General features: G+C 47.0%; 1 protein-coding gene and 2 non-coding genes across 3 annotated transcripts in view; all 3 read left to right on the top strand.

The window, feature by feature from the left end:
* LOC142291609 (transmembrane protease serine 11D-like) overlaps window positions 1-27,552 on the top strand; it is a 392,225-nt gene that overhangs the window by 142,748 nt on the left and 221,925 nt on the right. The window lies entirely within an intron of this gene.
* LOC142292785 (small nucleolar RNA U3) lies at window positions 11,502-11,719 on the top strand. Its single transcript, XR_012750818.1, has one exon. It is a non-coding gene; the product is annotated as a small nucleolar RNA U3 (small nucleolar RNA).
* LOC142292768 (small nucleolar RNA U3) lies at window positions 16,876-17,093 on the top strand. The gene has a single exon (XR_012750802.1). It is a non-coding gene; the product is annotated as a small nucleolar RNA U3 (small nucleolar RNA).

Here is a 27,552-nt window from a genome sequence, read left to right as displayed (position 1 = left end):
CCCACGTCATTTTTTTAAAAATTATTTCATGAAATTCATGAAATATAAAAAAAGGGCTTCCCTATATTTTTTGTTCCCAGCCGGGTACAAATAGGCAGCTGGGGTTGGGGGCAGCCTGTACCTGCCTGCTGTAACCGGCTAGCATACAAAAATATGGCGAAGCCCACGTCATTTTTTTGGGGGGCAAAAAACTCCTGCATTAAGTCCTGGATGGAGGATGCTGAGCCTTGTAGTTCTGCAGCTGCTGTCTGCTCTCCTACATACACTAGTTCTGCAGCTGTCTGCTCTCCTGCATAAACTAGTTCTGCAGCTGTCTGCGGCCCCCCGAAGAAGACAACGAAACGTGCGCGTCGGGGCACATTTTGCTCGGGTTCCACGTCTACTATCATGGGTGAGTGCAGGACAGGGACAATTTAACATAACCTTGTATATATCGTTATTGTTACCTGCCTGCTATGCTACTATTTGGTTCATGATCTGACCCTCCGGTCACTAGACTCCTCATAGATGTTGTTTCCTTAAATGCTTGCTGAAATGTGTATGCACTTTTTGAGATATTGGAGTAATCTTTAATTTATTGCTAGGAGGGTTACCAGACCATGCCCTTACTATTTTTGATACTGCTCCCCTGATGGGTGGTGGACCCCTGGTTTTGAACTTCAGTGACACCCCTTTTTAAGCCTGATCTCTGTTTAATGTACACTTTTTTACTCGTTCATGTCACTTTTTTGCTATTTATTATATTCAATAAATATTTGTCATATTTTTGCAAAAAAGCAGCGTTGATGTTATTTTTAATTGACTGGTCCTGTGTATGACCTTTTGACTACCATCCCCTTGGTCCTCCTATATATGCATTATTTATTAGGGTGTAGTCTGCATTTAATGCGATATTCTATGTCACATCTTGCCCCCATCCCCTAACATACACTAGTTCTGCAGCTGTCTGCTCTCCTGCATAAACTAGTTCTGCAGCTGTCTGCTCTCCTGCATACACTAGTTCTGCAGCTGTCTGCTCTCCTGCATACACTAGTTCTGCAGCTGTCTGCTCTCCTGCATACACTAGTTCTGCAGCTGTCTGCTCTCCTGCATACACTAGTTCTGCAGCTGTCTGCTCTCCTGCATACACTAGTTCTGCAGCTGTCTGCTCTCCTGCATACACTAGTTCTGCAGCTGTCTGCTCTCCTGCATACACTAGTTCTGCAGCTGTCTGCTCTCCTGCATACACTAGTTCTGCAGCTGTCTGCTCTCCTGCATACACTAGTTCTGCAGCTGTCTGCTCTCCTGCATACAATGAACATTTTGAAGAAGGAAATGACATCAGACCTTTCTTTTTTCATCAACAATCTTTAATGGCATTGTGCACTGATTAAAAACGCAGTAAGAAAAAACGCAGCAAAAAACGCACCAAATCGCGGTAAAAACGCATGCGTTTTTACCGCGTTTTTTAGCCGCGGGTGCGTTTTTTGAGACAAAAACGCACATAAAAATGCAGCGTGAAAAAAACGCCTAGTGCGCACATACCCCAAGGGTATGTTCACACATCAGGTTATGGCTGTGCGGCACAATCCGGCGCTTTGTGAGGAAAAACGCATCCGGGTTTTTTGCTGCCGGGTGTGGTTTTTCCTCAGTCCTTTATTAGCGCTGGATTGTGCCGCATGTACTTGCGTTTGATCCGATTTTTGCTGGATGCAGCAAAAATCGTCACTCCGGCGGCCGCACAGGACGCAGAGAGAAAGATTTTTTGCCAGCGGCAAAAAACTGCATAGCGCTGGGTGCAGCGCTGTGCGGCATTTTGCATAATGAAAGTCTATGCGCGCCGGATATGGTGGCATGCCTCAAACGCCGGAAGCATGTGGTTTTTACTTCTGAGCATGCCCAGAAGTGATAGAAATTCATTGCTTGTCAGAAAATCAATCACTCACTCTCAAACTCTCACTCACTGACTCATTCACTCACTCTCACCCACTCCCCGATCACCGACGCGGCGCTGCACTGCTGTCACAAAGCTCTGGCGGCTTCTCCTGATTTGAAAATGCCGCCCGCCCATTATTCAATCTCGTATTCCCTGCTTTCCCTGCCCACCGGTGCCTATGATTGGTTGCAGGCAGACAGACCCCCATGCTTAGTGACAGCTGTCTCACTGCAACCAATCACTGCCGCCGGTGGGCGGGTCTATCTTGCATTAAAATAAATAATTTAAAAAAAACGACGTGCGGTCCCCCTAATTTTGATACCAGCCAAGATAAAGCCAAACAACTGAATGCTGGTATTGTCAGGATGGGGAGCTCCACGTGATCGGGAGCAACCCAGCCTAAAAATATTAGCCAGCAGCCGCCCGGAATTGCCACATCCATTAGATGCGACAGTCCCGGGACTCTACCCGGCTCATCCTGAATTGCCCTGATGCGGTGGCAATCGGGGTAATAAAGGGTTAATCATGGCAGGCATCTATGAGACACCCCCAATGATTAACCTGTAAGTGAAAGTAAATAAACACATACACCCTAAAAAAATACTTTATTTGGAATAAAAGACAAAAAAACACTCTTTTACCATTTTATTAAAATCCCCAAATACCTCTCCAGGTCCGACGTAATCCACAGAGGTCCCACGACGCTTTCAGCTCTGCTACATGAAGCTGACAGGAGCAGCAGTAGAACACCGTCACTCTCAGCTCCACACAGCAACTGCAGTGAGCTGTGCTGTCACCGGGGACGTCACTGAGGTAGTGCCTGCGTGTGTGGTGATGATGCGTGCGGTAGTGCAGGCGTGTGCGGTGATGATGCGTGCGGTAGTGCAGGGGTGTGCAGTAGTGCAGGGGTGTGCGGTGATGATGCGTGCGGTAGTGCCGGGGGGTGTGTGCGGTGATGATGCGTGCGGTAGTGCAGGGGTGTGCGGTGATGATGCGTGTGGTAGTGCCGGGGGTGTGTGCGGTGATGGTGCGTGCGGTAGTGCAGGCGTGTGCGGTGATGATGCGTGCGGTAGTGCAGGGGTGTGCGGTAGTGCAGGGGTGTGCGGTGATGATGCGTGCGGTAGTGCCGGGGGGTGTGTGCGGTGATGATGCGTGCGGTAGTGCAGGGGTGTGCGGTGATGATGCGTGTGGTAGTGCCGGGGGTGTGTGCGGTGATGATGTGTGCGGTAGTGCAGGAGTGTGCGGTGATGATGCGTGTGGTAGTGCAGGAGTGTGCGGTGATGATGCGTGCGGTAGTGCAGGGGTGTGCGGTGAGGATGTGTGCGGTAGTGCAGGGGTGTGCGGTGATGATGCGTGCGGTAGTGCCGGGGGTGTGTGCGGTGATGATGCGTGCGGTAGTGCCGGGGGTGTGTGCGGTGATGATGTGTGCGGTAGTGCAGGAGTGTGCGGTGATGATGCGTGTGGTAGTGCAGGAGTGTGCGGTGATGATGCGTGCGGTAGTGCAGGGGTTTGCGGTGATGATGTGTGCGGTAGTGCAGGGGTGTGCGGTGATGATGCGTGCGGTAGTGCCGGGGGTGTGTGCGGTGATGATGTGTGCGGTAGTGCAGGAGTGTGCGGTGATGATGCGTGCGGTAGTGCAGGGGTGTACGGTGATGATGCGTGCGGTAGTGCAGGGGCGTGCGGTGATGATGCGTGCGTGTCTTGCTAAATTCTACTAAAGAGGGGCTGAAAGCCCGTACTTACGAAGCGCTCACTGATATCCTAATCAGGCACGAATACTAATATTCTTTATAGCAAGATACTATTTATTTTAATAGCACATGAATATATATAGTCAATGGTACATAGGCATAAGAACTATAGTCATAGAAACTTATACAATAACAGAAATATGCATCAACATTACCGTTTGTTGTAGCAATCCTTTCACATCGGAGGGAACTCGAGTTAATGATAAGGAATCAACATGGCATCTTGCATCACAGGAACAGTGCGTACGTACACTTCAATGTCCTGGAAGGTTTCCCTTAACATTAAGCGAGTCCGGTGTATTTTTATAGGAAAATTTGTAGGTTGTGTTTAAATGGTCACCAGCATGTGACAGCTGAGTCATGTTCATGTAACTTGACCACAAACTGCTGTGGGCACCGGCAGCTTCCTGCACATTTCCTGCACATCCTGCCAGTTGACAACTGGCCGACCACAGTTTGACCATAGTGTTAGTGAAATATTGCAATGAGCCGTAAATTTCATATGCAAGCTTCCTTAAACCTGTCTTTAAGCCAACCACAAGTTTCCGGTAAGTGGAACTGTAAATGTGACTTCCTCATTATCTTATTCCTTGGTCATAGTGAAATTGGATATCCAAAGGACATCTCTTTGATACTGAATTATTGATAGGTCAAATAATATCTGGGATCACTCCTATCTTTTGATTATGATTCCTATCTAATCACACATTCTTTCAGTCATATCACATTGGTATCACAATCGGTCCTTGATCCCAGGGATTATTTTCCATCATCAGTATTCCACTAGAAGAAGATCACTCGGAATATACCATACCATGACCAAGAAATGTCGCTTTTAATAGGACACTAACATTGACTTTGCCACAGATTTTGATTTCTTGGTTTGTTTGGATAAACGTTGAATCACAAATATAATCACTTTCACTACTATGTATATTAAAACTAAAAGCAATATTATCTGAAAAGCTCCCTTGAATATCATGTGTTTTGGCATTTGCTCGATATTCAAAGGAATCATTACACATTATATTTCCCGATATGTTACTACAAGTTTCACTAGTCCCATTTATGAACATATTGGCATAAGGCCATAACATATCATGAATTGTCCTTTCCACTAAGCTGGGTTTAAAAGTATCTACAGTATTTATAGCTGTCCCAAAACTTATTTTTATATTCCCTATAGGGATGAATCCCAGGTTAGTCAGTCCAGTCTTATTTCTTGGTACCCAAATTCCTCCCTTAAAAGCCAGATATTGCAAATTGGTGACTGTTGCATTCAAATTGCCTTGCCACCATGGAAGATTGATCCATCTCACTATGGAAATGGGTACTGTAGTATTCTATAGACGAACACTTCGAGTGTCTTTATCAGCAAGCTGATCAGAACAACTTTTCCACTTTAAGATTTCCTCCATCGATACCGGGACATCCAGATAAGGGATACTGGTGGCTGTAACCGAAGAATGTGTACAGATCCAGCAATCTGTGTGTTGAAAATGTGATGGTGCATCAGAAATTCATTCGCCACAGGTTCCTCCTGATGTAGACTTGTCCATCCAACGACCAGAGAGGCAAACATCAAACACAGGAATTTCTCCATCTCATCACTATCGAGCTCTTCCCAGTAACCGATACCATGGATTCCGCTTATTTACCACACCTTCTGCAAATAAAGATACACTATTATTCTCGTAAATAACATTTTTCTTGTGGGACATATTCCCACTTCTCCACTCCTGGTCTCATTATCAGGAGAGTACGATCTTTTCTGACCGCTATTACCTCTGTCTCTGAGGGCGGTCCTTGGAGGTTTTGAATCCATATTTTTGCTCCTACATTTTTAATATTAGAGGATCCAAAACCTTTAGTACCCCGTATTGTTAATTCTGCCGGGGCAGTTCCTTCTCTTATTTCAGACAAGTTTATTAGAATTATCAACACCTGAGCCAGCTTCTGGTGTTTCATCAAGATCAAAGGTTCATTTCCAAAATTTAGCATCAGTACCTTGATTTCTCCCTGATAATCTGCATCTATTACCCCTCCCACCACTATGACTCCTTTTAACACTAAACTAGGAGTGGCTATTTGACCATAATGATCCTTTGGTATCTGGCAACCCAATCCTGTTGAAATTGGTTTTACCTTACCTGGGGGTACCACGACAGTTTCCAATGTACTGAGGTCTAAACCTGCGGAATAAGGTGCCGCTCTTTCTGGTGTGCCCAAACAGCTGTACCTTGCAACCATGCCTCTTTTTTCCTTGTCAACTGTTGGACTGATTTGTCTGATGGCTGCTGCTTTATCTGCTTCTGAATTAAACAAACGTTCAAGTGAGTTAGTAGGGACATGAGCATCGACATGAAATACAGTGGTCTTGGTAGATTGAATAATCCCTTCAATGTCTTGCCACACTTCCCTGACCATCTCAAACGCATTTTGCTGTTCCTCTCCCCAGTGGAACTCATATTTTTTCCTCGTTACTTTGTACAAATGAGCCAACATTTGTCCCAAATGAGGGATATGTTGTCTCCAAAAATCAAACAATCCAATATAAGACTGAGTCTCCTGTTTGGATTTAGGGACCGGAAAATTAATAATTTTCTGTCTGGCATTGGGCAAGATCTCTCTGTGCTCCTTGTTCCACTGAATCCCTAGACATGTTACCACCTGGGACGGTCCTTGAACCTTGGCATCACTGATTTCCCATCCTTTACTCCACATATGAGCAACCAGTTTTGTCAATTGATCTTTCACACTTTGCTCATCTTGTCCTTGTATCATTATATCATTGATATAATGTGAGATCTGCATTTCCTTATGACAAGACATAACCCCAAAGGAGAATTTTCCTTTGGTTATATTAAGAGTCATCCATTTTAGGATATCAATTCCCAAAATATATTCTGGTATAGGTACTACCAGTACCGTATACTCCTTGATAGGTAAATTACCTATCTTCAAAGCTACCTGTGTCTGAACTCCGGTGATCACTTGACCACCTAGTCCAGCAATTTTTACTCGAGGTCCTTTTATTGTTTCTGGGTTTCCATGAATTAAAGTAGCCTCCGCCCCCGTGTCAATCAAAGCTGGGACTCTTTGAACATTTCCCCCTTTCCAATGTATGCTAAGATTGACGTAGGGACGTTCGTCCCTTTTTATCAATAGGGGGGCTTGGCTGGCTACCTATGGTAAATCACTTCCTTCTGAACTTTCATTTACACAGACTTCAGTCTGTGTATTAGCCCTTCCTTCCGTGACCTTTGTGGCCACGGCTGCAGCCAGTTCTTCCCATGGATAAACTGACTGAAAATCTTCCCAAGACACTTTCTTTGGGTTTTTTTCCCCTTTTCCTTCTGATTTCTTTACCTTGGGGTTTTTTGAGCCCCCTTCCACATTTGTAGTGGTCACTTTCTTTGTGGATAGAACTTTCTGTTTGTACAACTTCCATAATTCTCCTGTCTCCTTTCCATCAATCCTTTCCTTATTGATCCCGGCTTTAAGCAAAGCCTGGAACATGTCTTTGCGAGACACTCGTGGGGCCTCCCCTACTGATTTCTCTTTCCAATCAGGATTGTTTGGCTTACTGTTACCAACATGGCCTCCAGGGGATGGTTTATCCCACTGTCCCATATCCTGTAACTCCCTCATCCTCCCTAGAACTACACCAATTGATTCTCCAGTCAGCGCTACAGTTAAGGTTAAAATAACTGTTTTGTATGCTGGAGGAGCATGTTTAAGCAGCCTATTTCTTATGCTGGCTTTCAATGGGTACTGGAGATAATCATCATCCATTCCCAAAAGAGGAAGAGCATTCCTCATTGCTTCTTCCTTCAGCCTTTCCATACCATTTTTTAAGGTATACTAAGGTTTATCATTGATAGGAAAGTCTGCTTCTGATGGGTATTTGTCCAGAAAAGCATGGGCTAGGATCATGATTAAGTTTTGAGTACCATGCTCATTACGATCAACAAAATAATTTATTATTGATCTCTGAATTACTGGGTCCCGAGACATGGTGACAAATTTTGCCACGTCTCCGGCGTCAAAGTGCACCCCACCTCCTCTGAGATCGTGCACCCTGACCAACCAGGGAATTTCTCCTTCTCCTGGTTTTTGTCTAAACTGTGTTAAAATGCTATCAACTTCTCCCTGAGAGTAATCTTCAATGGTTACTCGATTTTTTACATGAGGAATTGTTCTCTCATTTGTGATGGCATTACCATCTTCGTCATATTGCAGATTCCCCCGACCATCCCGGACATGTTCCCGGATGATCTCATTCTCTGTCCTCTCTAGGCGCCTCCTTATGGGATTAGCCTAAATCTTCCCTTTATGGTAATCCTCCTCATCAGATGATGAAGATGAATCCCACACATCCCCATCCCAAGTATCGGGATCCCAGTTTATAGAAGCTGGGACGATACTTTTAGGTACTTTGGTTTTATTTACTTTTCCTCTTCTTTTCTTGTACTTATTTTGAGCAATTTGGATTTTATTTACCTTTCCTCTTCTTTTCTTGTACTTATTTTGAGCAATTTTTATGGCAGCTTTTTCTGCCGCATTCTGATAATGTTCCAATTTATCCTTCAACAGTCTGGTATTACATTCCAGGACTGTTTTCAGGCAACCTAATTCTATCATCTTTTGTTCCATCTGGGAACTTTTCTTCTGCATCTTTAGATTACGCTCATGCATTACACTATATGTACTTGCCAAAATCCAGATGCGCCGTCCTAAAGATACTACATCACCTGCTTTCACAGGGACACCACTGAGTACATTCACAACATCAGTAGCTTCACTACCCTTGAGCTTATCCTGCCATTGTTTGCGCCGTGCTAAAGACACTACATCACCTGTTTTCACAGGGGCACTACTGAGTACATTCACAACATCAGTAGCTTCACTACCCTTAAGCTTATCCTGCCATTGTTTGCGCCGTGCTAAAGACACTATATCACCTGCTTTCACAGGGACACTACCGAATACATTCACAACATCAGTAGCTTCACTACCCTTAAGCTTATCCTGCCATTGTTTGCGCCGTGCTAAAGACACTACATCACCTGCTTTCACAGGGACACTACCGAATACATTCACAACATCAGTAGCTTCACTACCCTTAAGCTTATCCTGCCATTGTTCTACCAATCCACAAGACACTACATCACCTGTTTTCACAGGGGCACTACTGAGTACATTCACAATATCAGTAGCTTCACAACCCTTGAGCTTATTCTGCCATTGTTCTGCCAATCCACAATTGACCAATTCATGTGCTATAAGATTGTAGGGAGCCTCAGGGGTGCTTCACACACAGCGAGCTCGCTGCCGAGATCGCTGCTGAGTCACGCTTTTTGTGACGCAGCAGTGACCTCATTAGCGATCTCGCTGTGTGTGACACTGAGCAGCGATCTGGCCCCTGCTGCGAGATCGCTGCTCGTTACACACAGCCCTGGTTCGTTTTCTTCAAAGCCGCTCTCCCGCTGTGACACACAGATCGCTGTGTGTGACAGCAAGAGAGCGACAAATGAAGCAAGCAGGGAGCAGGAGCCGGCGTCTGACAGCTGAGGTAAGCTGTATCCAAGATAAACATCGGGTAACCAAGGTGGTTACCCGATATTTACCTTAGTTACGAGCCTCTGCAGCTCTCGCGCTGCCTGTGCTGCCGGCTCCGGCTCTCTGCACATGTAGCTGCTGTACACATCGGGTTAATTAACACGATGTGTACAGCAGCTAGGAGAGCAAGGAGCCAGCGCTAAGCAGTGTGCGCGGCTCCCTGCTCTCTGCACATGTAGCTGCATTACACATCGGGTTAATTAACCCGATGTGTACTGTAGCTAGGAGAGCAAGGAGCCAGCGCTCAGTGTGCGCGGCTCCCTGCTCCCTGCTCACACTGGTAACTAATGTAAACATCGGGTAACCATACCCGATGTTTACCTTAGTTACCAGTCTCCGCAGCTTCCAGACGGCGGCTCCGTGCAAGCGCAGCGTCGCTTGCACGTCGCTGCTGGCTGGGGGCTGTTCACTGGTCGCTGGTGAGATCTGCCTGTTTGACAGCTCACCAGCGACCATGTAGCGATGCAGCAGCGATCCTGACCAGGTCAGATCGCTGGTCGGATCGCTGCTGCATCGCTAAGTGTGAAGGTACCCTCAATCCAGCTCGGGATCTCCACAACAACCTCCTTAACATTATCCTTACGTTTTCTGAACATTTTGACACTATGCAAAAAGATTGAAAAAATATATCTGGAAATTTGCCAAATATATGTTTTTAATTTCTAAATTACAAAAATTAGTTTATTACATCTTATAGAAGTAATCCTGCCGACTACGCCAATTTATGTCTTGCTAAATTCTACTAAAAAGGGGGCTGAAAGCCCGTACTTACGAAGCGCTCACTGATATCCTAATCAGGCACGAATACTAATATTCTTTATAGCAAGATACTATTTATTTTAATAGCACATGAATAGTTAATGGTACATAGGCATTTAGAATCTTATACAATAACAGAAATATGCATCAACATTACCGTTTGTTGTAGCAATCCTTTCACATCGGAGGGAACTCGAGTTAATGATAAAGGAATCAACATCATGGCATCTTGCATCACAGGAACAGTGCGTACACTTCAATGTCCTGGAAGGTTTCCCTTAACATTAAGCGAGTCCGGTGTATTTTTATAGGAAAATTTGTAGGTTGTGTTTAAATGGTCACCAGCATGTGACAGCTGAGTCATGTCCATGTAACTTGACCACAAACTACTGTGGGCACCGGCAGCTTCCTGCACATTTCCTGCACATCCTGCCAGTTGGCAACTGGCCGACCACAGTTTGACCATAGTGTTAGTGAAATATTGCAATGAGCCGTAAATTTCATATGCAAGCTTCCTTAAACCTGTCTTTAAGCCAACCACAAGTTTCCGGTAAGTGGAACTGTAAATGTGACTTCCTCATTATCTTATTCCTTGGTCATAGTGAAATTGGATATCCAAAGGACATCTCTTAGATACTGAATTATTGATAGGTCAAATAATATCTGGGATCACTCCTATCTTTTGATTATGATTCCTATCTAATCACACATTCTTTCAGTCATATCACATTGGTATCACAGTGCGGTACACAGAGAAAAATATTTTTATTAGAAATAAAACACAACACAATTAGTGACTCCATCTTTCTTGAAATATAGAACCCCCCTCCGCAGTAATCCTGAGTCAAGGGTCCAGCCAGGGGCGGGCTGGCCCGGGAGGCAGAGGGGCAATTGCCCCCTGGGCTGGCCATTTAAGAACCCATTAGGGCCGCACAAGGAATCCCAGTTAAATTACCGGCGGCCGCGGCTTTCCTCATAGCTGTGGATGCGGCCGCGGCTTGTTATAGCTGTGGATGCGGCCGCGGCCTGTCATAGGCTAGCTGTGGATTCGGCCGCAGCCTATCATAGCTGTGGATGCGGCCGCGGTCTGTCATAGCCTATGATAGGCAGCGGCGGCATCCACAGCTAGCCTATGACAGGCCGCGGCCGCATCCAGAGCTAGCCTATGACAGGCCGCGGCCGCATCCACAGCTAACCTATGACTCTGCTCCAAAACGGCACTCTGATTGGTCGGTGGGCGGGTCATATGCAGATTTTCATGAAGCGGTTTCTGGTACCTTGTGCGAGCTGAATTATTGAATAATACACGTATAATAAAGTAATAGCCGGCGCGATGATCAGCAGTGAGGTCTGTGCCAGCCAGTGCGCTGATGGGGAGGAACACAAAATGTATCTCCATAATGTACAGTGATAGTGTGCAGGGTGTGGAGTGTGGAGACTGCTGGTTACAGGTTAAGACTATACTTTCAGGGATCATTTCTATAGTTTGTAACTTGAGAAATGTGCTCTAAAGTGTCCAAACTCACCAACCACGAGGAGGAACTGTAATGAACTCTCCTGAGCGTGAAGGGAGCTCTCCGTTCTGCTTCATTGCAGGGGCAGATTGCTGATGATGAATGTTCTCCTTCTCTGTTACAGAGAGGGTGGAGGGAAAGATCACAAGCTGAGTGGTTGGTCTTATATTTTTAACTTGGTTGAAAAAGTAGAGTTAGTATGTCAGATCTGATACCATGCTGGAGAGACTGCTATCGAATTATTGTCCTGCTGTGTAATGGCAACTGCCTATGTCGTTTAAACAATGAAGTCTATGACAGCTCAGCATAAAACACGTTGCCTTTTTTTGTTTGAAGTATAGCAAAAATAATCAGCATATAATTCTTTATGGTTTGCACCTGCATTTTGCCAGTAAGTACAATTAACAAACGCATTGGAAAAAATGCACTTATTTAGGCTAAGGCCTTGTGCGCACTAGGCGTTTTTGCCGCATTTTTGTGCTGAAAACGCAGTGACATTGCTTCCCCAGCAATGTCTATGGGTTTTCATAAGTGCTGTCCGCACATAGCGTTTTTTTGTAGCTGCGTTTTTGTGGTGACCACAAAAACGCAGCATGTCAATTATTTCTGCGTTTTTCACTGCGTTTTTCAACCATTAAGTTCAATGAGATGTTCAACAACGCAATGAAAAACGCATATAGCTGCGTTTCTATGACTAAAAACGCAGCTATAAACGCAAGGGGTGGGCAGTATAGTGACGTGTACAGGAAGAGGATTCCTTCTGTTGGTAAACACAGACGCATGAATCCTCCCGGTACCGTCACAGCTGCTTCCACAACCCGCCCGGTGCCATGTCAGCTCCGTGCGGCGCCATGTCTGGGCGGGAGGTGGAGGCAGCGGTGAAAACAAAAGTGAACAGTAGAAAAAAAAATGCCATATATACTCACCTGTCTGCAGGGTCCCGGTGCCATGCCCGCTCCCATCTCCTCCCGGTCCAGCTAGCCCTAACTCCATTATTACCCAGCGAGCCACCCGGCATCAGGGCAGCTGGAAGAGTTGGATACAGCGCCAGAAGACGGCGCTTCTATGAAAGCGCCATTTTCTGGGGTGGCTTCAAGACTGCAATTCACAGCGGGGGTGCCCAGAAAGCATGGGCACCCTACACTGTGGATTCCAATCCCCAGCTGCCTAGTTGTACCCGACTGGACTCAAAAATTGGGCGAAGCCCACGTCATTTTTTTTTAAAATTATTTCATGAAATTCATAAAATATAAAAAAAAGGGCTTCCCTATATTTTTGGTTCCCAGTCGGGTACAAATAGGCAGCTGGGGTTGGGGGCAGCCTGTACCTGCCTGCTGTACCCGGCTAGCATACAAAAATATGGCAAAGCCCACGTCATTTTTTTGGGGGGCAAAAAACTCCTGCATTCAGTCCTGGATGGAGGATGCTGAGCCTTGTAGTTCTGCAGCTGCTGTCTGCTCTCCTACATACACTAGTTCTGCAGCTGTCTGCTCTCCTGCATAAACTAGTTCTGCAGCTGTCTGCGGCCCCCCGAAGAAGACAACGAAACGTGCGCGTCGGGGCACGTTTTGCTCGGGTTCCACGTCTACTATCATGAGTGAGTGCAGGACAGGGACTATTTAACATAACCTTGTATATATCGTTATTGTTACCTGCCTGCTATGCTACTATTTGGTTCATGATCTGACCCTCCGGTCACTAGACTCCTCATAGATGTTGTTTCCTTAAATGCTTGCTGAAATGTGTATGCACTTTTTGAGATATTGGATTAATCTTTAATTTATTGTCCGGAGGGTTACCAGACCATGCCCTTACTATTTTTGATACTGCTCCCCTGATGGGTGGTGGACCCCTGGTTTTGAACTTCAGTGACACCCCTTTCTAAGCCTGATCTCTGTTTAATGTACACTTTTTTTACTCGTTCATGTCACTTTTTTGCTATTTATTATATTCAATAAATATTTGTCATATTTTTGCAAAAAAGCAGCGTTGATGTTATTTTTAATTGACTGGTCCTGTGTATGACCTTTTGACTACCATCCCCTTGGTCCTCCTATATATGCATTATTTATTAGGGTGTAGTCTGCATTTAATGCGATATTCTATGTCACATCTTGCCCCCATCCCCTAACATACACTAGTTCTGCAGCTGTCTGCTCTCCTGCATAAACTAGTTCTGCAGCTGTCTGCTCTCCTGCATACACTAGTTCTGCAGCTGTCTGCTCTCCTGCATACACTAGTTCTGCAGCTGTCTGCTCTCCTGCATACACTAGTTCTGCAGCTGTCTGCTCTCCTGCATACAATGAACATTTTGAAGAAGGAAATGACATCAGACCTTTTTTTTTTCATCAACAATCTTTAATGGCATTGTGCACTGATCAAAAACGCAGCAAAAAACGCACCAAATCGCGGTAAAAACGCATGCGTTTTTACCGCGTTTTTTAGCCGCGGGTGCGCTTTTTGAGACAAAAACGCACATAAAAACGCAGCGTGAAAAAAACGCCTAGTGCGCACATACCCTAAGGGTATGTTCACACATCAGGTTATGGCTGTGCGCCACAATCCGGCGCTTTGTGAGGAAAAACGCATCCGGGTTTTTTTGCTGCCGGGTGTGGTTTTTCCTCAGTCCTTTATTAGCGCTGGATTGTGCCGCATGTACTTGCGTTTCATCCGATTTTTGCTGGATGCAGCAAAAATCGTCACTCCGGCGGCCGCACAGGACGCAGAGAGAAAGATTTTTTGCCAGCGGCAAAAAACTGCATAGCGCTGGGTGTAGCGCTGTGCGGCATGGTGCATAATGAAAGTCTATGCGCGCCGGATATGGTGGCATGCCTCAAACGCCGGAAGCATGTGGTTTTTACTTCTGAGCATGCCCAGAAGTGATAGAAATTCATTGCTTGTCAGAAAATCAATCACTCACTCTCAAACTCTCACTCACTGACTCATTCACTCACTCTCACCCACTCCCCGATCACCGACGCGGCGCTGCACGGCTGTCACAAAGCTCTGGCGGTTTCTCCTGATTTGAAAATGCCGCCCGCCCATTATTCAATCTCGTATTCCCTGCTTTCCCTGCCCACCGGTGCCTATGATTGGTTGCAGGCAGACAGACCGCCATGCTGAGTGACAGCTGTCTCACTGCAACCAATCACTGCCGCCGGTGGGCGGGTCTATCTTGCATTAAAATAAATAATTAAAAAAAAACGACGTGCGGTCCCCCTAATTTTGATACCAGCCAAGATAAAGCCAAACAACTGAATGCTGGTATTGTCAGGATGGGGAGCTCCATGTTATCGGGAGCACCCCAGCCTAAAAATATTAGCCAGCAGCCGCCCGGAATTGCCACATCCATTAGATGCGACAGTCCCGGGACTCTACCCGGCTCATCCTGAATTGCCCTGATGCGGTGGCAATCGGGGTAATAAAGGGTTAATCATGGCAGGCGTCTATGAGACACCCCCAATGATTAACCTGTAAGTGAAAGTAAATAAACACATACACCCTAAAAAAATACTTTATTTGGAATAAAAGACAAAAAAACACTCTTTTACCATTTTATTAAAATCCCCAAATACCTCTCCAGGTCCGACGTAATCCACAAAGGTCCCACGACGCTTTCAGCTCTGCTACATGAAGCTGACAGGAGCAGCAGTAGAACACCGTCACTCTCAGCTCCACACAGCAACTGCAGTGAGTTGTGCTGTCACCGGGGACGTCACTGAGGTAGTGCCTGCGTGTGTGGTGATGATTCATGCGGCAGTGCAGGGGTGTGAGGTGATGATGCGTACGGTAGTGCCTGAGTGTGCGGTGATGATGCGTGTGGTAGTGCAGGAGTGTGCGGTGATGATGCGTGCGGTAGTGCAGGGGTGTGCGGTGATGATGTATGCGGTAGTGCAGGGGTGTGCGGTGATGATGCGTGCGGTAGTGCCGGGGGTGTGTGCAGTGATGATGCGTGCGGTAGTGCCGGGGGTGTGTGCGGTGATGATGTGTGCGGTAGTGCAGGGGCGTGCGGTGATGATGCGTGCGGTACACAGAGAAAAATATTTTTATTAGAAATAAAACACAACACAATTAGTGACTCCATCTTTCTTGAAATATAGAACCCCCCTCCGCAATAATCCTGAGTCAAGGGTCCAGCCAGGGGCGGGCTGGCCCGGGAGGCAGAGGGGCAATTGCCCCCTGGGCTGGCCACTTAAGAACCCATTAGGGCCGCACAAGGAATCCCAGTTAAATTACCGGCGGCCGCGGCTTTCCTCATAGCTGTGGATGCGGCCGCGGCTTGTTATAGCTGTGGATGCGGCCGCGGCCTGTCATAGGCTACTTTCACACATCAGTTTTCTGTATTCAGGCACAGTCCTTTTTTTTCCTGATCCAACGGATCCTGAAAAAAAAGTGAAAACCGTATCCACCGGATCCGTTTTTTTAACGGATCCGTTATGCCGGATCCGTTAAAAAACGGATCCGGTGGATACGGTTTGCATCCGTTTTTGCATCCTTTTCGTCCGGTTTTTGGCTGGATCCGTTTTGTTAATTACATTGGTGCATGCGCAGTTAACAAAAACGGATCCGGCGGCCGCATCCGTTTTTTACCGCATTACGCCGGATCCGGCGTCCATAGGCTTCTATTGTAAAACACGCCGTATCGCGCCGGATCCGGCGCGATGCGTTTTTTTTGCCGGACAAAAAAACGTTGCAAGCTACGTTGCCTCCGGCCGCCGCATTTATTTATTTTGCCGCATCCGGAAAAAAACGGATGCACCGCAAAGCCATCCGGTACAATCCGGTAACAATGCAAGTCTATGGGGAAAAAACGGATGCGGTACTGGATCCGTTTTACCCGTTTTTTTCCGGATTGAACCTGATGGCAAAAAACTGATGTGTGAAAGTAGCCATAGGCTAGCTGTGGATTCGGCCGCAGCCTATCATAGCTGTGGATGCGGCCGCGGTCTGTCATAGCCTATGATAGGCAGCGGCGGCATCCACAGCTAGCCTATGACAGGCCGCGGCCGCATCCAGAGCTAGCCTATGACAGGCCGCGGCCGCATCCACAGCTAACCTATGACTCTGCTCCAAAACGGCACTCTGATTGGTCGGTGGGCGGGTCATATGCAGATTTTCATGAAGCGGTTTCTGGTACCTTGTGCGAGCTGAATTATTGAATAATACACGTATAATAAAGTAATAGCCGGTGCGATGATCAGCATTGAGGTCTGGGCCAGCCAGTGTGCTGATGGGGAGGAACACAAAATGTATCTCCATAATGTACAGTGATAGTGTGCAGGGTGTGGAGTGTGGAGACTGCTGGTTACAGGTTAAGACTATACTTTCAGGGATCATTTCTATAGTTTGTAACTTGAGAAATGTGCTCTAAAGTGTCCAAACTCACCAACCACGAGGAGGAGCTGTAGTGATCTCTCCTGAGCGTGAAGTGAGCTCTCGGTTCTGCTTCATTGCAGGGGCTGATTGCTGGTGATGATCGTTCTCCTTCTCTGTTACAGAGAGGGTGGAGGGGGAGATCACAAGCTGAGTGGTTGGTCTGTATTTTTTAATATAGTTGAAAAATAGATATAGTATGAAAGTTCTGAGACCATGCTGGAGAGGCTGCTATTGTATTCTTCTTATGCTGTGTAATGGCAACTGTATGTGTAGTTTCCCCAGCGAAGTCAATAACAGTTCAGGAAGATGCACGTTGCCCCTTTTCGGTAACAGTATAGGAAAAATAATCAGCATGTAAATTCTGTGGTTTTCACCTGCATTTTGCCAGTGAGAACGATAAAAAACGCATGGGAAAAAATGCACTTTTTAAATGGAACCTGTCACCAGTTAGGGTATGTGCGCACTAGGTGTTTTTTTTGTGGCATCAAAAACGCTGCGTTTCTGGCCGCTAAAAAACGCACATAAACGCAAAACGCATAACCGAGATTATGGTTGGCGCTGTGCATGACCTCACCAGCATCATCCTCGTACTCGCTCATAATCTCGCGCCTGCGCATTTAGCTCACCGGCGTGCGTTAGGGCAGCTATGTTTTCTGCTCTGCCCGCGATATGGCAGAGTGAACTGCGCCTGTGCGAGCAGACTTAACTGCACAGGCGCGAGATTTGAAAGAGTAAGGCTGCTTTCACACTACGTTTTTTTAACATCCATCATGATCTTTTTTTAACGCAAAAACGGATCCAGTGCAAATGCGTTTTCAGTTCAATACATTTGCAATGGACTCGCGTCAACATGCGTTCATCTGCGTTTGCGTGCGTTATAGTGAGGATCCAGCGAGTTGCAGTTTTTTAATATTTTTCAAAATCGCTACTTGTAGCGTTTTTGAGCTGCGTCCAAATACTGCAAATTGCTGGGTCCTGACTATACTGCACGCAAACGCATGTGAACGCTGGCATGCTGATAGACAGGATCCTGCTTGCTCTACTGAGCATGCCCAGAAACCAGCCTCGGGTGATCAGTCCCTCTCTCCCCCTCCCCCTCTCTCCCTCTCTCTCCCTCTCCCTCTCTCTCCACTCTCCCCCGCCTGAGAGCGGAGGACGCTCGTAACCAAGGTAAACATCGGGTAACCGCGGTCTTAGTTACCCGATGTTTATTTTGGTTACGTGTGCAGGGAACCGGCTCCTAGCAGCTGCAGACGCTCATAACCAATGTAAATATCAGGTATCCAAGCAAGTTACCCGATGTTTTCCTTGGTTATGAGCCTTCACAGCTGTCAGAAGCCATCTCCCAGTCTTTCACGTTCAGTTCCCCTCACTCCCGATCACATGTCTCCAATGCCCGCCCATAAACTTAAAGTGACAGGATCCTGCAAAATAATACATGCGTTTGCATGCGTTTTTTTGCTGTAAAAGCAGGATCCGCTTTTGCAGCAAAAAAACGTTCATGACGCATGTTAAAAAAATGTAGTGTGAAAGCAGCCTAAGGAGGATGATGACAAAGGCGTCATCATGTCAATCAAGAAAGGAGGACGGCGAACAGCGGCAGGAGGGGGGACAGGAGCCAAAAAAGAGGACGCCCACCTGACTAGATGAGGCAATTTGCATATGTGGCGGTCAGCTTTTATAAAGTTATTTTTGGGGTCTGCAAGGGGAGTCAGGGCACAAGGTGCACTTTTATGGAATGCAGCCCAGGAGCTGCAGAAGGTGATACTTTTAGTTTAATAGTGAAAAAACTGGTGACAGGTTCCCTTTAAAGATGCACCAAAATGCATGAGTTATTGGATGTGTTTTTCAGGCAGATGTATGTTTTCCTGCTGTGTCCCACTTCCCTCCAGTACTTAACAATGGCAGTGCTGGCATGGAGGTCCAGGCTGCCCCGCACTCCCCAGATGACATTGTCAGTGTTAAAGCGCGGGGCCATGTCCCGCTCCCCGCCAGCCCGTTAACATTGACAGTAAACTGAGTGACATCACTGCTGCCAGCTGGGTCCTTCTTGACAGTGTTTCCAGGAGCCTGGAGAGATCAGACATTTTTTTGGTATCTCCAGGCTCGGATGTAGCAGAGCCAGGACCGTGGTGGGACCTCGTATAGATTACGTCGGACCTGGGTGTTTTGGGGTTAATAAAGTGGTGAAAGAGGGTGGCTTTGTATTTTATTCCAAATAAAGGATTTTTCTCAGTGAATGTGTAATTCTTTTTACTTATAGGATTAGTAATGGGGGGTCTCATAGAGGACCCCTTCCCATCATTAATTCTGGGCTTGATGACAGCTGTGCGCTGTTATTAACCCCTCAGGGCAATTGGGATGAGCCAGGTAAAGTGTCGGGATTGTTGTATCTTATGGATGCAGCAATTCCGGGCGGCTGCTGGCTGATAGTTTTAGGCTGGGGGGTCTCCCCAGCCTGAGAATACCAGTCCTCAGCTGTGAGGCTTTATTATAGATACTTATTACCATATAACCGTACATTATGGCTCCAATGGGTCTTGTCTAAAGACAAACATGTTGTCCCTATTCAGAAGTCATTATAATGACAGACAAATTGGGAAATAACTACCTAATCCAGATAGTTTTACTATCAAAAAATCCCTTGTATTTCTTGTATTAAAATTTGTAAAATGTTAATAAAAAGATGCAAACCAAAAAAAATCCCTTGACAGGGGCTCACATCGGTGTAGTATTCAATCCCCAAGAGTTACCTAATGTACCAAATCTAGAGTCCTCATGTTGTAATTAATATAGCACTATATGGTGGCCCTGAAGTATGAAGGACTAAAATGATTGGGTGGTGGGTGGCGCATGCATTTTGTGCAGAGGAAATTCTTTTGCATGGCGCATGTGTGACACCTTGGCCTATCAGGTCGTCACAGGGTATTGTGCAATCTGCCCTTCTGTGCAATATCCACCTCCTTCTTGGTTATGGGTCCCTAACAATTGGTGTTGCCAAAACCAGCTAATCAAAATCCTAGGAACACTCTGCACCACACCCACCAGACACACCAGTGGACGGCCTGAGTGGAATAGGGTCGCCCACTTGGGGGGTTGGTTAAGGGGAGGTCAGGAGTGTCAGGAGAAGGCCAGTGTAGTGTTGGAAGTGAAGGAGAGAGGAGGTCAGGAGCTGGGCTCCTTGGAGTTACTAGGTAGCAGATGTTGGTCTGGGCCTGGTAGGAGATGGACCCCCGGTCGCAGGGGATCGTGACAAGAGGCACGGCATTGTCGTGGAGGACAGCCGGCGGCCTTGTACCATCACTGGGCTGGGACCAGGGCACGACGGGGTACGTGGACCCTAGGTCAGGGAGTAGCTTCAGGCAACCTGACAATTCACCCGACGAGAACTGAGCCTTCGAGATCCATTCTCCACCCGCTCCAAAATTGGGTACTAGCGCAACGAGGGGGATAGGTCTTTCCACACATACAAACCAAGAAATCACAAGCGTGAACCCTGAGAGCAAGCTTCCTCAGTTAGCCATACTGGGGAGCGGGACCCAACTAGTTTTAAGCTACAGAGACCAACTAGAAAGCAACAAGGTGCCACGGGAAAAGGTCACAGATCAACAGGCAACACCAATAGAAACGGTGCCCCCCCCTGAGCGGCAACGGTGGTTTACTACAGTTGTCGGTGTCAGCATTATTGGACTGAGTGAGTACGCAAGTGACCCTTACCTCCTTAACAGCACCTCCCTGTCATCATCACCGAGTCCCGGGGCATCCCCCTACCCGTGGAGGGGTTAAACACCTGGCTGCCCACTCCATCGCCACCGGGTACTCCCAGCCACAGCGGTGGTACTCCATCTTACCACACACCATGGGTGGCGTCACGAACTCTCAATATACCTTTCCCCCTGTAAATACCCCCCATCATTCGAGTGGCCGCGAGACACCCGGGTCCGGACGCCCCTCGAGCCACCGCGGATCCGGATCCAAGCAGCTCAGCTGCTGACATGGGGGCGGCACACATGCATCAGCCTTATTACTGGATACAGGAAGAAAGACAGGATTGTAGTCACATCCTCCAGTTCCAGGTGTCAGTCCTCCACTCACAGTAATTTAAAGTTTAATTATTCAATTTGTTTTGCACTATTTAACGACCCACCTTTGGCATTAGCCCTATCCCTTCCCCGAGGAAGCATGGGCTTTGTATCCCTCCTTCACTAGCATTTTATGGGGCTTCAGGTTAATGCCGTCTAGTCCTAAAGCTATCTTTTCTTCGGTTAGGTGGAGAAGGGCAACTAGTACAATCTGTGCTGGAAAGCAGTGACATGTTGACTTTTTGAGCTGTTAGCACAGTGGTATTGTTTAAGTATTTAACGTGTTGTATAGCCTTTAGGCACTTGTTGAATGCTGTAATTATGCATCTTGTTCTACTGTTACATCTGTCCCTGTAATCTACCTATATACTTGCCCAAATGGTGCTGGAGGGAGGCTCTAGTTCTAAACAGGAACTTGGCTTGTTTGTTTTAAATGTTTTTAACTGAATGCCACCATTGGTGTTTGTCCTATATTTATATAAAATTAATAAATAAATATTTTATCATTTTATTTTCAAATCCCAAATGTGTACATGCCAGTGTTTTCTTCTCCTTTTCACTTTGTTGTCTCTTGGCATGTTTTTGGTATAGATCTCACTTGACTCAGTGGTGCCTTCTTCCTTCTTTTTTACAGTCAGACAGCTGTCAGTCAGCATGGGGGCAGGTCTGACTGCAACCAATCACATACACCGGTGGTTAGGAGGACAAGCAGTGAATATGTATGAGCCTAATGAGCAGATGCAGTGAATATGTATGAGCCTAATGAGCGGGTGCAGTGAATATGTATGAGCCTAATGAGCGGATGCAGTGTATATGTATGAGCCTAATGAGCGGGTGCAGTGAATATGTATGAGCCTAATGAGCGGATGCAGTGAATATGTAGGAGCCTAATGAGCGGATGCAGTGAATATGTATGAGCCTAATGAACGGATGCAGTGAATATGTATGAGCCTAATGAGCGGGTGCAGTGAATATGTATGAGCCTAATGAGCGGATGCAGTGAATATGTATGAGCCTAATGAGCAGGTGCAGTGAATATGTATGAGCCTAATGAGCGGGTGCAGTGAATATGACCCTAATGAGCGGGTGCAGTGAATATGTATGAGCCTAATGAGCATGTGCAGTGAATATGTATGAGCCTAATGACTGGGTGCAGAGAATATGTATGAGCCTAATGAGCGGGTGCAGTGAATATGTATGAGCCTAATGAGCGGGTGCAGTGAATATGTATGAGCCTAATGAGCGGGTGCAGTGAATATGTATGAGCCTAATGAGCGGATGCAGTGAATATGTATGAGCCTAATGAACGGATGCAGTGAATATGTATGAGCCTAATGAGCGGGTGCAGTGAATATGTATGAGCCTAATGAGCGGGTGCAGTGAATATGAGCCTAATGAGCGGGTGCAGTGAATATGTATGAGCCTAATGAGCATGTGCAGTGAATATGTATGAGCCTAATGACTGGGTGCAGAGAATATGTATGAGCCTAATGAGCGAGTGCAGTGAATATGTATGAGCCTAATGAGCGGGTGCAGTGAATATGTATGAGCCTAATGAGCGGATGCAGTGAATATGTATGAGCCTAATGAGCGGGTGCAGTGAATATATATGAGCCTAATGAGCGGGTGCAGTGAATATGTATGAGCCTAATGAGCGGGTGCAGTGAATATGTATGAGCCTAATGAGCGGGTGCAGTGAATATGTATGAGCCTAATGAGCAGGTGCAGTGAATATGTACAGTCATATGAAAAAGTTTGGGCACCCCTATTAATGTTAACCTTTTTTCTTTATAACAATTTGGATTTTTGCAACAGCTATTTCAGTTTCATATATCTAATAACTGATGGACTGAGTAATATTTCTGGATTGAAATGAGGTTTATTGTACTAATATAAAATGTGCAATTCGCATTTAAACAAAATTTGACCGGTGCAAAAGTATGGGCACCTCAACATAAAAGTGACATTAATATTTTGTAGATCCTCCTTTTGCAAAAATAACAGCCTCTAGTCGCTTCCTGTAGCTTTTAATGAGTTCCTGGATCCTAGATGAAGGTATATTTGACCATTCCTGTTTACAAAACAATTCAAGTTCAGTTAAGTTTGATGGTCGCCGAGCATGGACAGCACGCTTCAAATCATCCCACAGATTTTCAATGATATTCAGGTCTGGGGACTGGTATGGCCATTCCAGAACATTGTAATTGTTCCTCTGCATAAATGCCTGAGAAAAAAAGGGAACCAGCACGATCTGAAATTGGCATGCATCATATAAAAAGTGAAAATTCACAAATTTATTCCAACTGTACTATAATAAAAAAATGAGATTTTTAGCAAATAATTGATCAATTTTTTGAGCCACCCCTGCCAACGTCACGGCAAATCTCAATAGGGGGGTCCTACTCTACATTCTGTATTTCATGTGCCATGCGGCCTCCTAGATAAAGTTAAAAGCAGAACCATAATAGAGCACACATACCTGTAACCTGTATATAACCGCTTCTATGTTGCAAAAAAGGCACTTGTGGATAGAGACCAGCCCAGGTCCCAGCATGTGGAGCAAGCCCTACACATACCAGGACTATATCAGAACTGATCCTCCCAGTGCCAAACAGCAACCATTGATAAAGGCGGACCAGATCCAAGATGGTGCTTAATTAGCATTGCCTGTGGAAAGGGGTGAGGTAACTGAATCTGAACAGCTACCAACAGGAGGAATACAAAGCAAACCAAAATCAGGCGTGCATGGCATGGTGGTGACCGGCCACCAGAATTTGTAGCATAACTACGACCAACCAGAGAGAGAGGGGAGCCAGCACGATCTGAAATTGGCATGCATCATATAAAAAGTGAAAATTCACAGATTTATTCCAACTGTACTACAATAAAAAAATGAGATTTTTAGCAAATAAATAAATGCCTGAGTAGATTTGGAGCGGTGTTTTGGATCATTGTCTTGCTGAAATATCCATCCCCTGCGTAACTTCAACTTCGTCACTGATTCTTGCACATTATTGTCAAGAATCTGCTGATACTGAGTTGAATCCATACGACCCTCAACTTTAACAAGATCCCCGGTGCCGGCATTGGCCACACAGCCCCAAAGCATGATGGAACCTCCACCAAATTTTACTGTGGGTAATGTTACGGGGGCTGTCTGATAGTAGATAACCACAGGATATCAGGCAGTCAGGGTCCACTGTGCAGGAAACCTGCTGCTGAAAATGGCAGAGGACAAGGGAGAACTTGTACCACAGAAGCAGTACTGACACTGTTACATCACAGTGGCACTAAGGCCAAAGACGGCGTACACTGTTTAAATCACAACGACTACCGAATTAGCATAAACGCATATGAGGGATATGCTAAAAAACTAATGGAGACTATAAAAGTAACCGAAAGGGGATGTAGTAGAGTCTGTTAGCTGCACAGAGCTCTACATAAACGTGTGGTCACTAACCGTAACCACACACAGTGACAGGTACCTCTGTTAACTCACAGAGGGGTATAAGAGTGATAACAGGCGTATCGCTACACTCACACAGAGTGTGCACTGTAATGTCTCCGTTAATCTTCACAGAGACAGTATGAGATTGCTTGTGCAAGAGCACAGGAGAGTACTTAAAGTCTGCTAGCTAACCGCTAGCAACAAAGGGAAAGCTCTCTTTAGTAAGAGCTGGGGTGGAACAACAAGTCCCAGTGTCGCGGGCAGGGAGGAGGGTGTCAGCACACTACGCTCAACCCTTCTGCTCGGGTCCGGCGGTTGCAGCTCAGTGGTGGCTCGAGCTGTGGGCCGGATCCCGGGGGTTCTCGAGCGGCACTCCTTGCCCGTGAGTGAAAGGGGGTTGTTGGGTGTGGGGATTGTTTATTGTCCGTGACGCCACCCACGGTTGTGGTGATTTCACCACCGCTGCTCAATATGGGGATCCCGGGGATGGTGATGCGGAGCAGCCAGGTGTTGTGTTGCCCCTCCGTGGGTAGGGGTTGGTGATCCCGGGGCCCGGTGATGAGATGGGAGATGCAGGGCCTGGTGGGCGCAGGGACGCGGGGGCAGCGCTGTGCCTTGCGGCACTGTGATACTCACTCAGCCTGAGACGTTGACACAGTTTTACGGTAAACCACACGGCTGGAAAGACGGTTCCCACGGACGGCTGCACTTGCTCTCCCAGTAGGTGACGGTGATGTCCCTCTGACCTGCACCTGATGTTTCTAAGTTGGTAGCGATGGGTCCCCACCGGTAACCCGCTCCCCGGCTTCAAGCTGGACCGGAGGAGCTCTACTTTGCCCGCAGACGCTGGCCCTGAGGAACTGGTGCCTTGGCGGTGGCGGTGTTCCTCCTTAATGGTTGGACTGTTGCCTTCAATCGGGACTTGGTTGTTGGGGGATCTACGTCCCCTTCACTGACGGATTCGGCAAATTATGGCGACTCCAAGCCTTGCCGGGGTCCGAGAGGCCCCTGCCCTGGTGCTGACTGTCCTTGGCACGCTGCTCCAGACCGCCGGGTCACTACCCGTCCGTGGTCCTTCCAGGAACTCCCGAACAGTCACCCCTCTGGACAGTCACCGTCGTTGCTGACCTTGCTGACCCGGTCCTGCACACAGCTGGCCAACTTCAGGCTTTCCACTCTCTTTCCTTCCTGTCGCCACTCTTGCTTTCCTCCTTTACCACTTTACTTCCTTCACTTTTCTACTTGTTTACTCCTCCACTTAGCTCCTCGCTCAAGCCCTGCCTGGGCTCCACTCCTCTCTAGCCCTCAGCTAGACTTCAACTCCTCTCACTTCCTCCTCCAAACTCTATCTGCCTGGTACTTCCTGCCTCCAGAGCTGTGAACTCCTCGGTGGGCGGAGCCAACCGCCTGGCCCACCCCCTGGTGTGAACATCAGCCCCTGGAGGAAGGCAACAAGGATTTCTGGTTAGCTTTGGTGTTCCTGACTGGGATGTAGGGTGTGGTGGTGTGATGACCTGTGACCCCTGGCTTGCCCAGGGCGTCACACCAGCATGGCCACATGCAGCAAGCATCTGCCTAAGTCCGCTCCACTAGTGTGCGAGGATATGGACAGCAGCTATGCTGCGGTGTACAAGAACGCTATCCTACTGATAGCGCTCACCTACTTGTGACAGTAGTGGTGCAGGGAAGGAACCAGCATGGAGCGTCTACTCCTATGCATGGACCAAGACGAGTGAACGCTGAACAACGTGCGTCAGGGCTTTTTATAGACTCTGTGCCTCCTCCAAGATGGAGGATCACACAGCCAATCAGCAACCAGAGCGTCAGAGACATGTGACATCACATCAGCGGTGACGTCACCCACGACCAATCAGCGTTCTCGGCGTGGCGTCACTCGCGGCCAATCAGCGTTCTCCACGTGGCATCGCGTCAGCGCAGATCGCAACAGCGTCACACTTTCAGATCTTAGTCAACAGCGCTACTGTGATCTGGGACCAACATGACGCTGCAACAGAGCACCAGAAAGGGACAAAGGAGAACGCGAGTTATTAGAAGCAGAACTCGTAACATTACCTCCCCCTCTAGGGCCCCTCCTCTGGTGACGCAGGTAATCAGCAACTAAGTCAGGAGCATTAACAGCCTCCTCTGGCTCCCATGAGCGATGTTCCGGACCATAACCCTCCCAATCAATCAAAAGAACCTGCGACCACGAACCATCTTAGTACCAATGATAGCTCGTACCTCATAGCTGGAGTGCGAGGAATCAGAGGAAGGGGATAGCTCTCCTCTGGCATGAGGAAGAATAGCAGGCTTCAGAAGTGAAATGTGAAATTTGTCATGAATCCGCAGATGTACTGGTACTTTCAGTTGATACACTACAGGATTTACCTGTCTCAGCACCTCATATTGACCCAAGAATCGTGGAGCAAATTTGGCAGATTCCACTCTCAGTTTCATGTTCTTAGCAGAGAGCCATACGAAATCTCCTGGGGAGAAAACAGGCGAAGGACGACGGAAACGATCAGCCACCGTCTTCATACGATCCTTGGCTGCTTGGATCGCCTCCTGAGTCCGATCCCAAACCTCTCTAGCATTGGTTGCCCAGTCTGCCACGAGAGGAGGTGGCACAGAGGCGGGAAATGGAACCGGAACTCTAGGGAGCGGCCCGTTATTGAGAACGAAAGGCGTTTGCCCAGTTGCCTCAGCCACGGAGTTATTAAGGGCAAACTCAGCCCAGGGTAGAAGAGAGGACCAATTATCATGATTCTCAGAGACAAAATGTCGTGGGTAAATGATCATGGATTGGTTGGTTCGCTCAACCAAACCATTGGTCTCCGGATGGTAGGCCGAGGAGAGGTTCAACTCAATTTGTAATTTGTAAAAGACTACAAAGATCTCGCCAGAATTGGGACGCAAATTGTGGACCTCTATTACAAACGATACGGTCAGGCATCCCGTGTAGTATGAAGACATGTCTGAGAAACAGCTTGGCCAAAATTCTGGAGAATGGAATTCTCTGTAAGGGGACAAGATGGACCATTCGAGAGAAATGATCGGTAATAACCCAAACAATCCGATGACCCTG

The sequence above is a fragment of the Anomaloglossus baeobatrachus genome, chromosome 2, assembly GCF_048569485.1.
Source record: "Anomaloglossus baeobatrachus isolate aAnoBae1 chromosome 2, aAnoBae1.hap1, whole genome shotgun sequence".
In the NCBI taxonomy this organism is placed as follows: Eukaryota; Metazoa; Chordata; class Amphibia; order Anura; family Aromobatidae; genus Anomaloglossus; species Anomaloglossus baeobatrachus.
This window is presented reverse-complemented; position numbering and strand designations above follow the sequence as displayed.